The 14,648-nt window shown below is 37.9% G+C and overlaps 1 pseudogene; it reads left to right on the top strand.

The window, feature by feature from the left end:
- The first annotated feature begins 9,533 nt into the window (after nt 1–9,533).
- Nucleotides 9,534–11,535, top strand: LOC117716403 (exosome complex component CSL4 pseudogene; annotated as a pseudogene).
- Nucleotides 11,536–14,648: the final 3,113 nt, after the last annotated feature.

Raw genomic sequence — 14,648 nt, 5'->3', positions numbered from 1 at the left:
AAAACACTGAACATGTTCAGAAGAGCTTAGCACTTGTGGATTGAGAAAAAAAAAATAACACTTGGTCCCTAGTTGGTGCTATTTAGTGGTGGCCTTGATGCTGCTAGGTGAAGGCTTTCAAATTTTTTCATCTCATGCCCCTTCCAGTTTCGTCTCTTCTGTTTTCTGCTTGGTATTTAAAACAAGTTCTCAGGTTGCAGCCATCACTGTTATGTGGTATTATGTATTCTCAGTGAAATGCCATCTTTTTAAAATTTCACTTTATTATTTTGCATACCTGCATGTATGTCTGTGTATCATGTAATCACAGTGTCCTCAGAAGCCAGAACACAGCATTGGATCCCCTAGATCAAGGTCTACAAACAATTGTGAGCTGTTATATAGATTCTAGAAATTGTATTTGGTTCCTCTTGAAGATAAGGCAGTTCTCTTAACCACTGAGCTCTAGCTCCCTGATAATGGACTCTTATCTATCTGAAAGTGTAAGTCAAAATAAAATCTTTCTTACATAGGTCAACTTGGTCATGATGTTATATCATAGCAACAGATAAATCAAAAACAACAACAACAACAACAAAAACCCAAAGCACTCAATTCTATCTGCCTTCCCCCAAGGATCATCAACTTTCTCATTGTTGAGAGTGAACTGTATCTTGGATTAAAAAAAAAAATTGATAGAAAATATAAAAAGAATTGGATCAAGCCTTTGAAACTAATATGAAATTGCCATAATTACTCAAAAATGACTACAAAAATATGGCTCCAACTATGATGTCATTAGAGAGGAGCCTTTCAGGAGGAGATGGGAAAGAGGTTTATGAATGAATCTGGCAGGTGGCAGGTACTGAAACAATAAAAGATTTATATTTACTGCCAATGTGCTTAGGTTACACACCAAGCCAGTTACAAAAAAAATGGAAAACCTCTGACAAGAGCAAAACATTTTGGCTCAGTGAACTGCCTGCCTTCCTGAATATATGTGCCAAATCAGAACTTTTCTGATATTATGGAAAATGAAAGAACAGACAACTTTTGCTTAAGTCAGGGGCTATACAATAATTTAAGAATCAACAAAAGGACAGTTGTCTTATGCCAAATATAAAAGAAATATAGAGGAAGAAATGAAAGTATTAGAGGTCAATGATATTGAAGTTTTGTAGAAAGTCAAGTTGTTATAAGAGGTAGTAGAAAGTAACTTTTGATCTTTAAATATTGTGACAAACTGAAAGAGAATCAAATTCAAATAGAGTCATTCTGTCCAGTTTTGCTATAGCAATAAGGCTTTATAACACCAATCTTAAAGAAGAAGAAGAAATTGAGTTTACAGAAAATTTATTTTATCAGAATGTTATATTTTAGTTCTCATGAAATTGCAGTTTGTTTGCTTTATTCCTCTTTCAATACTTCTATGTAATCAAGGAAGACTTTAGAAGTACATGCACTTTGAAAAGCTATATAATCAATGAATAAAGTTTCTGAGGAAATGATTTTATGTATAAAGAAAGCCTCTGAGAGACACAGGTTGTCAGAGTAGGTCAAACAATACTGAAATGTGCTGCCTGTCTATCCCATATTTCATGAAAACAAAATAAAACAACAACAACAAAAAAAACAATAGTGACCCATGTATGATTTGTACTATAGCTCACTTGTATCCTCCTGCTCCAGGTCATGACTTTAGTCTAGGCTGCTCCAGAGGAAGGCAAGCACTTGACTGATAGACCTTGCTTCAGACCATAGGCTACTTTTATTTAATAAATCCATTAGCTTTGAGTTTATCATGCCTTCATAGTTCCTGCCGATTTCTGACAATACTTTGTTTCACAATACCCAAGCAGAAATATTCAGATAGAGTAGTGAGTAGTGCATTGTATAGATGAATAGAAGATTACTGGTATGCATGTCACAAGGGAGACAAGGCAACAGTGATAAAGATTGATCACTAAGAATTAGCATACGCGGGTGCTAACTTTGGGGATCAATAAATTTACTCTAAGAAGCTTTCAAGACAAGCAGGGTATATCACTCCTATCTTGCCCAGTTGCCTCGGCTAGCTCTGGGTTCCTGAGAGAGGTATATCTGGGAGTAGTAAAAACAAACAACTGGAAGTCAAATTGTGAGCCCATGCTAGTAAAATTTCTAAAAGATCTCTGGATAGCTCATGGATTTTCTGAGCAAAGTCAGAAAAATTGCTATGAAAATTTTTTGTTCTTTAGTCTGAGTCAAAAATTCTATTAGGTGAATCTTGGCTTTTCCAATCAAAATCAGAAAGCCAGAACCCATTCTAAAAGATCTGTGTTCATGCTTAAGATAGTTGCTAGAAAAGGTTTAAATAGAGCTGTGTTCACTCTAAGTAATCCTTGTGCTTTAAAATTCTTAAATAGCTATGAAAAAATTTTTAAAGGGCTGTGTTCACTATACATGGATTTTCTACTAAAATCAGAAATCCCGTGGGGGAAAAATTCTTGAAGAGCAATGTTCAGTCTCCACAGCATTGCAGAGAACTCAGCTCTGGCAAGAGTTAAAAATTCTAAAGAGCTTCTATCACTTTTTGCTAGCTCATTTTATGCAGACAAAAGCCCAGCCGTTTTTAAAATATGCATTCTGTTATTTGTTCAAGGTTCCCTCTTGACCATCTTATGAATCAGCAGTCTATGGCCTTAGCTTCTTGATTTTTAGGAAAAAAGTAGCAAGCTCCTTTTGTTGTTGTTTTTGATCTTTTTTTAACATTGTAAATAAAAAAAATCACAGATCTGCCTGCTTTTCTTAATTTAGCTGGGTGAGACTTTGTTATGAGATTAGCACTCAGATCACAACTGGACCTAAATTAGCTATGCCCCATGCTGATTCTGAGCTCATTAATCTGTCTGCATTTGTAAGCATAAACAAAAAACAAACAAAAAACAAACCAACAAACAAAACTTGTTAACTTTTTGGAATCTTAGTTTGTGATTACCACTCCCTAAATCTCCTTATCTTCTTCCTTCCTATTTCTCTGACAATCTTACTCTTGGCGAAGCTCCCTCTCTTCCTTTTCAACTGTGAATCCACTTTTACAATTCACATTGCAACTTTATATTTTTGCAGAGTTCAGAAATTATCTATTTTCAAACTCATATTTAGTTATTTTTTACAGCCTTATGGGCTGCCCTGAAGGTCCCAACATTTACCATTAGTGACACAATTTTGCCTCTTGGATTCATGCTATTTCTGATTATCATGGAGTCTTTAATGGTAAAAACGTACACATTCTTCTGAGGAACTTTAAAATATGTACATTATTATACAAACAAGCTTTATGTCCACAACAATCATCAACACTATTAGAGGTCCACATCTGCTGTCCCTGTCCCAGGGTCTGGAACCATGCCATTTTGTTTCTAACAAGGCCATACCAGACTCAACACTGAGTCCTGCATCTCTAGATACAAGGGATGCTCTGACATGGTTCTAACCCCTGGAGCAGAGCCAACAGTGCATGAGCCTCAAGGAGTGTTGACCATTGCTAGTTGTGAAATTTGTTTGTATAGTAATGTACATAATTTACTTTGTGTTCCTCCTTTGGTAAAGATTCCTTCTGCAATGGTTATCAGGGACCATTCTCCATGCCAAGGTTAAGGACTTCATGATAATTAAAAGCAGCATGAGTCTGGGAGGGGAGGGAGTGTCTTTGTCCTTTGTACAAATAAAATAAAATAAAATAAAATAAAATAAAATAAAATAAAATAAAACGAAACAAAACAAAACAAAACAAAACAAACAAACAAAAAACAGTAAGTGCTGTGACCTTCAGGACAGTCCTTAAGGCCCTGGGAAAGAACCTTAAAAGGATACTTCAAAAATACATACATAAGTTTTATCAACTAAATTAAACATGAGTATACAATATGAATCATATCAGGGAGTTATTGGACCTAAAATATCACAGGCAGCTGTATTATGAGGCACCTTGTCAGAAATATATTAATGAAGGAGATAAATAAATTTAGAGAGTGGTGATCACAGAACAAGATCCCACATAACTAAAGTTTATTCTTTTTGTTACAAAGGAAAATAGATTCCTGAATTCAGCGCCAGCCTGTGCAGAGCAGAAAGTAGGTCTAGAGTGTTGGGTATTGTAATCTCAGAGTGAGATCCCATCTAGGTAGTTTATAGTCTGTGGTTACAAAGAGAAGATGTCTGAATCCATTTGCTGTGTTTTAAAAATGTACTTGTTCTCCCTTTATAAGAATCAAGCAGCTAATGTCATAATATGCTAATTCATGCGATACTCAAAAGAGAATCAGGAGGATGGAATGAATGAATTTGTTATGCAAATAAAAGAATGGACTTTGGTGTTTGAGAGCTGGGCTATCTGGATGAACTATCTGGAGAGCCAGCAGGAGCAGAGCTCAATGCTCTCAGCTTGTTCTCATGATTTGACTTTGAGTCATTTATTTCATGATCCTGGGACACCCCTTTCTCAGAGCCAGTCTCCAAACTTAGTCTGGTCCTTGGCCCTAATTCATGGCTGAGAAAGTAGAAGGAGGTTCTGAGAGGAGGAAGTAGATGCTATTGGGAAGTAAAGACTTCTTGAGAGACTGATGGTTTTCATGGGATCCAGCAACAGGGAGAGAGACATTGATTTAGAGACATTGAAAGATAGAGAAAGAGGGTAAATCTCACAGTCATGTGCATTCCTGTGCATCTGCAGAATTCCATTTCCCTATACCATCTTATTAATGATGCAGATCAATGTTGTCTTTATGTAGTCACAAATGATTCTGAGCTGAGATGCCTTTGGACCTGTGGAAGATTCACTGACAAATGAACAACCAGTCTTGGATTATGGAAATATGTGAAGTGCAAACAAGAGGTATTTTTTTCTGGAATTCAGAAAACCTAGTAGAGATTTAGTGACAGACCTGGTGTTTAGTTAGAAGAATCCAGCCTTGACTGGATCCAGTTCTTTAGAAAGTTTATATAGTTTTAAAAGCTGTTATTATTTTTTCTAGTATTGATTGTTGCCAAAAATCAATTGAATACTGTTTTCTTTTTCTCCTCAGTCAGTGTGTATAGACAAATTCACCACACAGAATAGTAATGACCTGAATTCCAAGTCTTATAAAATCATAGACTGGAACTAGTACATTTAGATGTCCTGAGGATTACAATTCTCAATACTTAACTGTTTATATGAGGTGTAGAATCAAAGAGCTTTGTCAAATATTATGGGACATGATATAATCAGGTCAAGTGTGACACAGTGTTTTTGTCCATACCATACTAATAGGCTGCTTTTTCTCACATGGCATCACTCAAGATCACATGTCTCGGGAGGTCATTAGAGGAGGCCCAAGCAGTACCTTTCCAAAGTAATACAAAATAGAAAAACTCCACTTCTAATTCCAAATGTGTTTTGGCAACATTCACTGTATAAATCTCCATCATATGGGCACCCAAGAGTTAAACTAAGTTAGAAAACATTATTTATTTATTCTTGTACAGGTGCACTTATGCCATGGTACATGTGTGGATGTAAGATGATAACTTGTGAAAGTTATTTTTTTTTTTCCCCATGTAGGTTCTGAAGATTGAACTGCCTTTTGAGTTCCCTCAATGGAACTATATTAGTAAAAGCATTAATCTAGCTGGGTGATGCTGATGCATGCTTTTAATCCCAGTACAGCAGGAGGATCTCGGGGAGTTCAAGAACAGCCTACTCCACAGAGTGAGTTTCAGCACAACAGTTGCTACACGGGAATTTTTGTCTTGAAAATATCACCCTTAAAAGTTTTATTTTAATTGAATAAAATTATGGGGTACAGCCTCTTAGTGCATGCATATAGTGTGTAAAGATTAAATCAGTACAGTTTATATTTACCTGAACAATTATTTTTTAAAAGTCATTGGCATGTTATTATAAAGCCAGATGTAGAGACAAATCTTGAGACTAAAGAATATTGTCCTATCATCTCAGGTGAATTGGGTTCATACACTGACTGTTTGAGTGGAAGTTATTATGGATAAGAAATAACACTTTACATTATGAATGTAATTATCATCCTAGACACTATTTCCTGGTTTTTTGATATTTAGTTCATGCTGCTCATTTAAAAAATCTTCACATACATATCTACATACTAAGAGATTTAAACAGGCCAATATATATAGACACACAGGTGTATGTAGATAATCACTCAGACATACATTCACACATACATTCACAGAAGACCACATATGTATAAAATATAATGCTCAAGAAACCAAAACTTAGTGTTTCTATTGAAGTAAAGGAACACCATGACCATAGCATGGCAACATAAAGGCAGACATGGAGCTCACGAGGTCACTCAAAAGTCTATATCTGGACCTGCATGCAACAAGAAGAGAATAAGACACTAGGTCCAGCTTCAGATTGTAAAATCTCAAAGCTTTTTTTCACACTAACATACTTTCTCCATCAAGGTCATATCTATTCCAATAAGGCCATAAGTCCAAAAAGTGCCACTCGCTAGGGACCAAGAATTTCAACACATGAGTCTATAGCACCATTCCTACTTAAATCACCATAGGCTGTGAATGCAGGTGGTAATGTATTCCTTTAAACAAATATTTTGCAGGGCCTCCACACTATACTTGATTGCATTACATTCTTGGCCAATGTTTGAAATTTAAATTGTTGGATTAAATTATTTACATAATTTAAAGAAGCTTGTTTTATAGTACAAAGTTGCACACCACCAGTTAATCAACACCAAGTACATTTGTTGATCTCAGGAGCAGAATCTGCCCTAATGTGGGAGTTTGTCTTTCCTGTCCTCACAGACTTGTAAGTATTACACTCACATTTGTCCACCTTCTTAGTGACTCTACTCACCTCCCTGCAGTTTTGAACTTGTGCTGACTCTTGTCCCCAGTTCAGTGAACTCCACCATACTTTCTCGTTGAGTGCTATCTATTGCCAAGATTTCTCTGTGTGACATAACTTTCCCTCCTTCTCTCTTCCTTTATTGCTTTTGATCATTGATGTGAGCTGAAACCTCTGCTGAGTAGGGTGTAAAGAAGGAAAGGGACGTAGGCATATCACACATTTCAACATTAATGTGGTAGGAGAGTGAGAAACATCTTAGAGTGTGGGGAGAGAGGGCTGATGGGACCATAGACATCTCTTAAAAATAGGTAAAGATGAATGTCTGTATTAGGATGGAGAAGGCTGAGGCAGGAGGATCATATCTTCTAGGCTAGCCTGGCCAACATAATGAGACCTGGTCAAGAGGAAAGAGGAAGGAAGGAGGAAAGATAGACATGAAGAAAGAAAGAAAGCATGAATGAAATGAGGAATGACTTAGCTACTTAAGTTGAAGTGGTAAGCCATAAAAACTGCCAAGTCTTTGCTTCAAAGTAATTCTTCCTTTTTTGTCACATTTTCTAGAGAAAAATGATTTTTCTCTGTTACTCATTTTTGTTTTGGAAAACTTTTCTGTGTTGTCAGGACATCTTTTGACTGTGTATTGATTATGCATTTGAAGATAATTCTTAGAAAATTCAAATATAGATCATATATTGCCAGTGAAAATTGGCAAATGAAGTGAGCTAAATCTTATGTAAAATAGAATCCAGATCTTAGAAACTTAGTACAAAAAGAAGGTAAAAATATGTCAGTTTCTGGGCTTGGAGGTGGATCATTTGTCTACATGCTTGTGTTTTAAAATGTTTGTTTTCTAGGGTTCATTATGTAAAAAAACAAAAAAAGTTTATGTATGTATGTATGTATGTATGTATGTATGTATGTATGTGTAGAGTGAAAAATTATAAAGACCATTTCATGAAATATATATAGGCTTTTTCTTTACTCTAAACCTGAGCAAGAGAATGCAGGTTCCAGAAGGCAAAACTGAATGTAAGATTTCAGGCCCTCAAGCCTGAAGGAAAAGAATCCACCTGTGGATGGGGAAGGCCCAATGCAAGAAGACACATTCCTGACCACAAAAAAGATGCAAGTCATCTAGGTGGGGCTATGGCCAGAGCAAGTGAGAAATAGTTAACCTGAAATAGTTGGTAATGACAGGGTAGGGCACAGTAACATGGTAAAACTACATTCTTGAGAACAATGAGTGTGCAGAGTGATTTTCACATGACTCTAAATCATTTGGGGTGGGTTCCTATGAAATGTTCCAGTATTTTTATGTTATGTATCCTTGACAACCCCTCACCCTCCTTCCCACTCCCCTGGTTTGTGGTTTACCCTTTGAAAAACCCTCCTCAGACTGACTGGGGGAGGGGGGGCGGTCAAACTCCGCTCTTGAGAGAGCTTGTGGTTGACCTTGGCCAGCTAACTTCCCTAATAAAGCCTCTGCTGATTGCATCCAGGTATGGTGTCTTGGAGTTTGTGCGTGGCCGCAACTTCCTGAGACTTGAGTAAGGGTCTCCCGAGTATGGGGGTATATGTATGTATGTATGTATGTATGTATGTATGTATGTATGTATCTATCTATCTATCTATCTATCTATCTACTATCTATCTCACTAAAATGGCTTGTATGATGTTGTGGAACCATGAAAGGATAGCTTGGTTTCTGGTGGAACACTGGCTAGAGATGGCCAGAGACCCAATATGTATCCTGATGCAAGGAACAGCATACATTTTGCCACACTCCCAGACTCCAGGCTACTGGCATGCGGCTGAAGACCTCCATTGATCCGTGGCTTTCAGTCACGTAGGGCAATGCCCCTACAGACCCTCCTAAAGAAAGGTTTGTGCCACCTAGCATAGGTAGAGGGCATGATGACAGTACTCAGAGCCTCAAGAGATCTCCATATTAATGAGATACCTAAAGGCCAGAGGGCATAGCCAATTAAGCATTCCTTCTCAGATGGTGTTCTTCCTCCTTACATATGGTATTTAACCAAAGGTCTGCCCTGGGAATAAGGGGGTACAGCTTCATTCATTTTCTCTCATGGCAGTAAATCTTTTAAAACCATGGACTTCCTCGTGTCTTTAGGGCTCCACTGTAGGAAACCATGGAGAAGGCCTTTGACTACTGAGCTGCTTAATCTCCCACTAGAAGACTTCTCTACATTCCTGCCTCAGAGGCTTGCCAACTCAAGCAAGCTAGCCAACCCAGCCAAGCGAGTGCCATAACCAAAGGTCTCTCACCTTCCAGGGCGCTGCCAGAGCCTCTCCCTCTTGTTGCAGGCAGGTCCAGTCTTTATGCCCTCTATCTCAGTTTTTCCAAGACTCCCAACAGCATCTGGGAGCCCAAAGACAGAGACCACCATTCTCCCAGTCAGCTGCTTTGACCCTGGAGACCCCCAAACCAGGAACTCTGCTCCCTCAGGACTTCAGGCTGAGACCTCTTCAAGCACAGTGGAGCCCTGCTGCTTCTCAGCCCAGGGTGTGCCTGGTACCACGTGGAGTGAACTCAGTCAAATTCCTGCACTCCTGTCTCCCTGAGCCATGACAGACACGTGAGAACCACAACTTAGCCCAACAGGACCCATGCTCACACTCGAGCTGCAGCCACACATGATGTAGCCTAGGTCATCCAATAATGGCAGTCTGCACTCTGGATATGCTGAAAATCTGTGAGTTGCTTGGTCCATAAAGCTAGATGTCTCAGCAGTCACAACCTGGTGCTGAAAGACTAGAGAACCCTGGGTAGTTGTTGGTCTTCAATTCTTGTTGTATAAACAATAACTTTGGAGTTTGATTCTTCTTCTTCATCATCATCATCATCAGTGACAGCAGCACCACCAGCAGTGGTGGTGGTGGCAAGGACAGCATCAGCAACAACAGTAACATCAGAATCAGTGGTATGGTAGACTCAGTGGCAAGAAGTGAAGGTAGGCAGTCGATCTTGAATTATCTTTGAGACACTTTTTATCTTTGAGGCAGAAAGTTACTGCCCACTCTGGGGGAGTATCTTCTCCTGTTAGCTAATTTTTTTCTAACAAATCTTTAAAGAATCACCAAAAGGCCTAGCTCTTAGATGATGACAGATCTTGTTAGGTTGGAAATCAAGATTAACAATCACAAAAGCTTCCTCAAATTATAAGCATCGTGGCCTTGAACCTTATTATTTCTACTAATCCAGTGGGCTGAAATGCTCAAAATGTTTAGAAGCTCTTCAGTTTATGGAGAGTCCCTAAAAGACTAGATGGAGAGTGGTAGTGAAGAATAATTTATACCCTCTTCTGATCTCTATCTGCCCGGATGATCACACCTGTACACAAAAATATGCATACACATACTCTCAGAGACATGCACAATTGCACATATACACACACATGTACATACAGATTCACACAGATGCATAAATGAATGGATCTTCAAGGTATATTATTTAGTTTACTAACCTCTTCAACATGAATAAAGAAAAGATGCTATAAGGACTTCTTTGTCCTTTATGTACACAAAAAATTAAAAACAACAAATGTGCTATATTTCCTACTGAGAGCACATAGGATTTGTCCTCTTTGTATTTCTTTTTCTGACCAGGGCACAAACACAGTCTGTGCCACTTCGGAGGTGTTTGGCTCGTTCTCATTCATATTACAAAATAACAAATAGGTACTTAAAGTAATTTTTAGTACTGCTACTACTAAAATATGCCAGGTACTTCAGAATATCTAGGAAGAAAATTTACTTCAAAAACTACTTAGCATTGCCAAATATAGTACAGTAATGGAAAATGATTATATATACACAATACAGTAATTGTAATATAAAAAGTCTTTTCCATGAACAATTTGAAATAGGACCTCCACCTCTTTTTTCTTGTCTTTCATTCTTCAATCTATAAATAAATGGGACAAACTTACTTGTGGAGTCTTTCTAGAAGTGGCTGCACAATTTTCTTTAAAAAAAAAAAATCACTTCCAAAGCCTCTGATGTAAAAAAAATCAAACAACAAAACAAAACAAAACAAAACCAACCCCAAAATTTGGGTATATGTCCATGATCTTAGTTCCTTTTTAAAAAGTAAAGAAGATTTTAGAGTGGCAAACACCTGTGAGATACTATATCCCCCATGAGCATCTGTACAACTTGGAGAAGGGTAGCCCTGGCAGTGGCATCTACACCTGACATCTTTTCATTCCTGGTGGGCTGCCTGATGCAGACCATCAACAATCTTATTCTCCTGTAGTTTGTGTGATAACAGAACAAGAGTCACTTACTTCCAGATGTAGAAGTTGTTGTTACCTGTAAGGTCTCTAGCATTAGTTCATGTTTTGCCAAAGTACACATCCTGAAGGCTGAATCCACACAACTTAAAAATGCTTTTTGAGGAACTATTGGCAAGAAAAATATTATAGCAACTGAAGAAGACAAAGTTGATGTTTACAAGAGTTCCTGCCTAGGAGACATAGTTTTGGCCAAAGTTATCCCCATAGATGAGTGCAGGTGAAAGTGAATTAGGAGTAGTGATAGCTTACATCATATCAGGGGTCCAGATAGTTCCCATCAGCTGGTGTGAGATGCAATGTCCTAAGACCTACACTAAAGAATTCTAAAAAGTGGTCAAAGTACAGCCTGATTTCTTACAAACCTAAGCAAACCTTACCCCAAAGAGGGAGTCAACTATTTTTAAGAGTATATTCATTAAACGAATGTCAAGATGCTATGGTCTTTATCAAGGCAGCTGCAGTCAGGTATCAGCCACCTCTTGAAACATCTGCAAGAAAGACTTTTATGTTGTAATGAACACCCAAGACTCCTACAACTGAGACAGGAACACTATTACTTCAAAAGTTTGAGGCCAGCTTGGGCTAAAGAGATAGACTCTTTCAATGAAAAAAATCAAAGAGAAAATGTACTCTATTTAAGACACCAGTCTTGATAAAGAATGATTTTTACTCTATTGATGGCTGAATCTCATTTAAAGCTATTCAGCAAACAAAACAATGCAATAGTTTATGTCTTCTTTATAAATACATATATATGTATTTTTCACTAACTAGAGAAATATGTTTTAGAAAATATTTTATTTGCATGTGTGTGTGTCTGTGTGTGTGTGTGTGTGTGTATGTTCATTACCTGTGGAAGCCAGAAGATCTCCAGAAACTAAAGCTACAGATGGTTGTGAGCAACCACCAGGGTAAGAGAAATTGAATCCAAATCCCCTGAATCAACTCTAAGTCTGTTTCACAGCAGAACCATCTCTTCAGCTTCAAACTTGAAATTTTGATTATTCTATCTCTAATTCCAGACTGCTGGGATTATAACCATACATCATTATGCCTAGTTTATGTGGTGTTGATGGATTCCAGAGTTTTAGACATGCTAGGTAGTCACTCTTAAGCCTCATTGACAGGATTTTTAAAAAGTAAAACCAAATTTACTTTCCCCTTTAGAGCCAATGGGCTCCCTTTTACAATGGGCAGGAATGAACTCCCATTAGAAGAAAGTAGCTCGAGACCCTCCTTCCTTATTGGAGTCTAAAGTGTGCTCCTTATTTAAGATGTAGTAATCAGCCTTAGTTCTTAGTGAGGAAGTCTTAGAAAACATGAATCAATCTCAAGTTTATTGGCCAAGTCTCTAGTGATCTAATTACAGTAGGAAGACAAAATTTAAGGCCAAATGAAAAGAGAGGCACTTCAGCATTCAGTATCTTTATTACTGGGCTTTGTAGACCACCTACTTAATATTGACTCCTAATTCTTTGGCCAGTGAGGAGGGACCCTTTTATCTGGCCCAGAGGCTGCTGCAGCTGCTCTGTGATCATGAAAGACCAAAGATGTGTGTTTCTCCTGTACTGAGTCAGGATGTAACCTTCATTTCTTTTTCAACAATGTCTCTAAAACCCAGCCTACATGTCCAAGTGATGAAAGGAGAGCCTTAGACTATGGACAGAATTCAGGATACTATAATGAAGCAGCTTCTAAGATAGGATGCTGTGGGAATTTGGGGAAAGCATCACCAGACCTAGGAGTCTGCCTAGAAGGAGCACCATCTAGCTTGAAAGAAAATTCTAAATGAAAGAAAAGGAAAGGAAAATGTCATTTCCCCAACTTGTATTAGTATTTGTGTTCATTTTAAATAAAAAACATAGGTAGTAGACTCACAGTTTGGAAATCTGTCTGAGACTTGGCATAAGAAAGAAGAGTTATTTTAGCACTTGAGATACTAAAAAGTCTAGAAGGGCCACATTCAATTCTAGCTCAGAAAAACAGAAAAGGATGACTCTAAATATATTTGCTTGTTTTTATTTGAGACAAGGTCTCCATTTGTATCCCAGGCTGGTTTGGAATTTACTATGTGGCCAAGCTACCTTCACACTCACAGCCTTTCTCCTGTTTCAGTTTCCTGAGGGCTGAGATCAGAGGAATGAGCCACTATGCCCATCTATATTACTTTTTTTTTTTTGTAGCTGGGAATTAAAATTAGGATCTCATGCTTACATGGTAAGTTCTTCCTGACTGAGAATCTTACCAGCCCTGTCCTATATCTTAGTTGAGGAGAGATTTGGGGATTTTTGGTGGTGTACAGAGCTAGTACAAGTCATTGGATTCAGTTCTGTAATAACAAGAAGTTGGATGTTGTAAGTTGGATGTTGTAAGTCATTTCCCAGTAAATTGATAAGAAAAAATAAGTCAAGTCTTTCCTGAGCCTCATAAAATGAATACCATATAGAATTTTAATTTACAAAAGTGAAAAATACTATATAGCATAGCATATACCCAGGACAGCAGTGGCAAGATAATGACAGGCATTACTTCTACTGCTCTTGAATAAGAAAGGTTTATAAACTGCTCTTATGAATTCCTGGGATTTCTCTGTGTGTCTGACATAATGTTGATGTTTCACAAATGCTTTATGAGGAATGACATTATCAAATAATTAAATTATGAAATATTTAAATAATCTTTTACTTTTGTGTTTGTATGTGAGTGTGTGTATGTGTGTACATAGAAATCAGAGTCAACTTCTGATGGTGTTACTAGCTGCCATCTATTAGGGATTGGAGTTTGTTAATTAGCATCAAATTCCTTAATTGGGTTGAGTAGTGAACCTCAGGGAGCCTTCTGTTGCTACCTTAACATACTAGAAGCACAAGCACTGTGTCCAGCTTACAAGGGTTCTGAGAGACAAGCTCAGGCTCTTATACCTGCATGGCAAATCCTTTACCAAATGAGATAACCCCCTTGCCCATTTTGGTGATGAGTGTCATAGTGTAGCCAAGGCCTGGAAGTTTAGATTAGGCTACTCAAGTCCCCCCAATGTTTGGATTACAAACATCTGTCATTCTGCCTTGATTCAGCCAGTTCTTTAGTTAAGTTAATAGAGTTGTTGCTCCTGGGATCAGATGATGGTGATGATTCTGGTTGGAGAACACTGGGAAATAAGGAGCCCTGCTAAGGGAAACTGTACCACAGTTTCGCTTTGTAGTGGAGCTTCCATGTCTAGGAAGCACAACATTAAGAGACTCCCTGAGAGAGTAGTGTGTTGAAGTCTGCCCATCATGAGTGCTCCTTTCTGGCTACAAAAGAGAGTCACATTCTCTGTATACCCTGGTCTATGTAACTTATCTATGCAGCTAATTCATCCCTCACACATGAAATATTAACAGTCTAAGTTCTGGGAGGAGACCTGCATATCTACTCTCTGAAAGGTACTTCTTGCCAATAGGTTGGTAAATGATTGATGAATCACAAATAAAATATTG

This window comes from Arvicanthis niloticus, chromosome 10 (assembly GCF_011762505.2).
Source record: "Arvicanthis niloticus isolate mArvNil1 chromosome 10, mArvNil1.pat.X, whole genome shotgun sequence".
In the NCBI taxonomy this organism is placed as follows: domain Eukaryota; kingdom Metazoa; phylum Chordata; class Mammalia; order Rodentia; family Muridae; genus Arvicanthis; species Arvicanthis niloticus.
The sequence above is the reverse complement of the archived record's forward strand: the minus strand, read 5'-3'. Positions and strand labels throughout refer to the sequence as shown.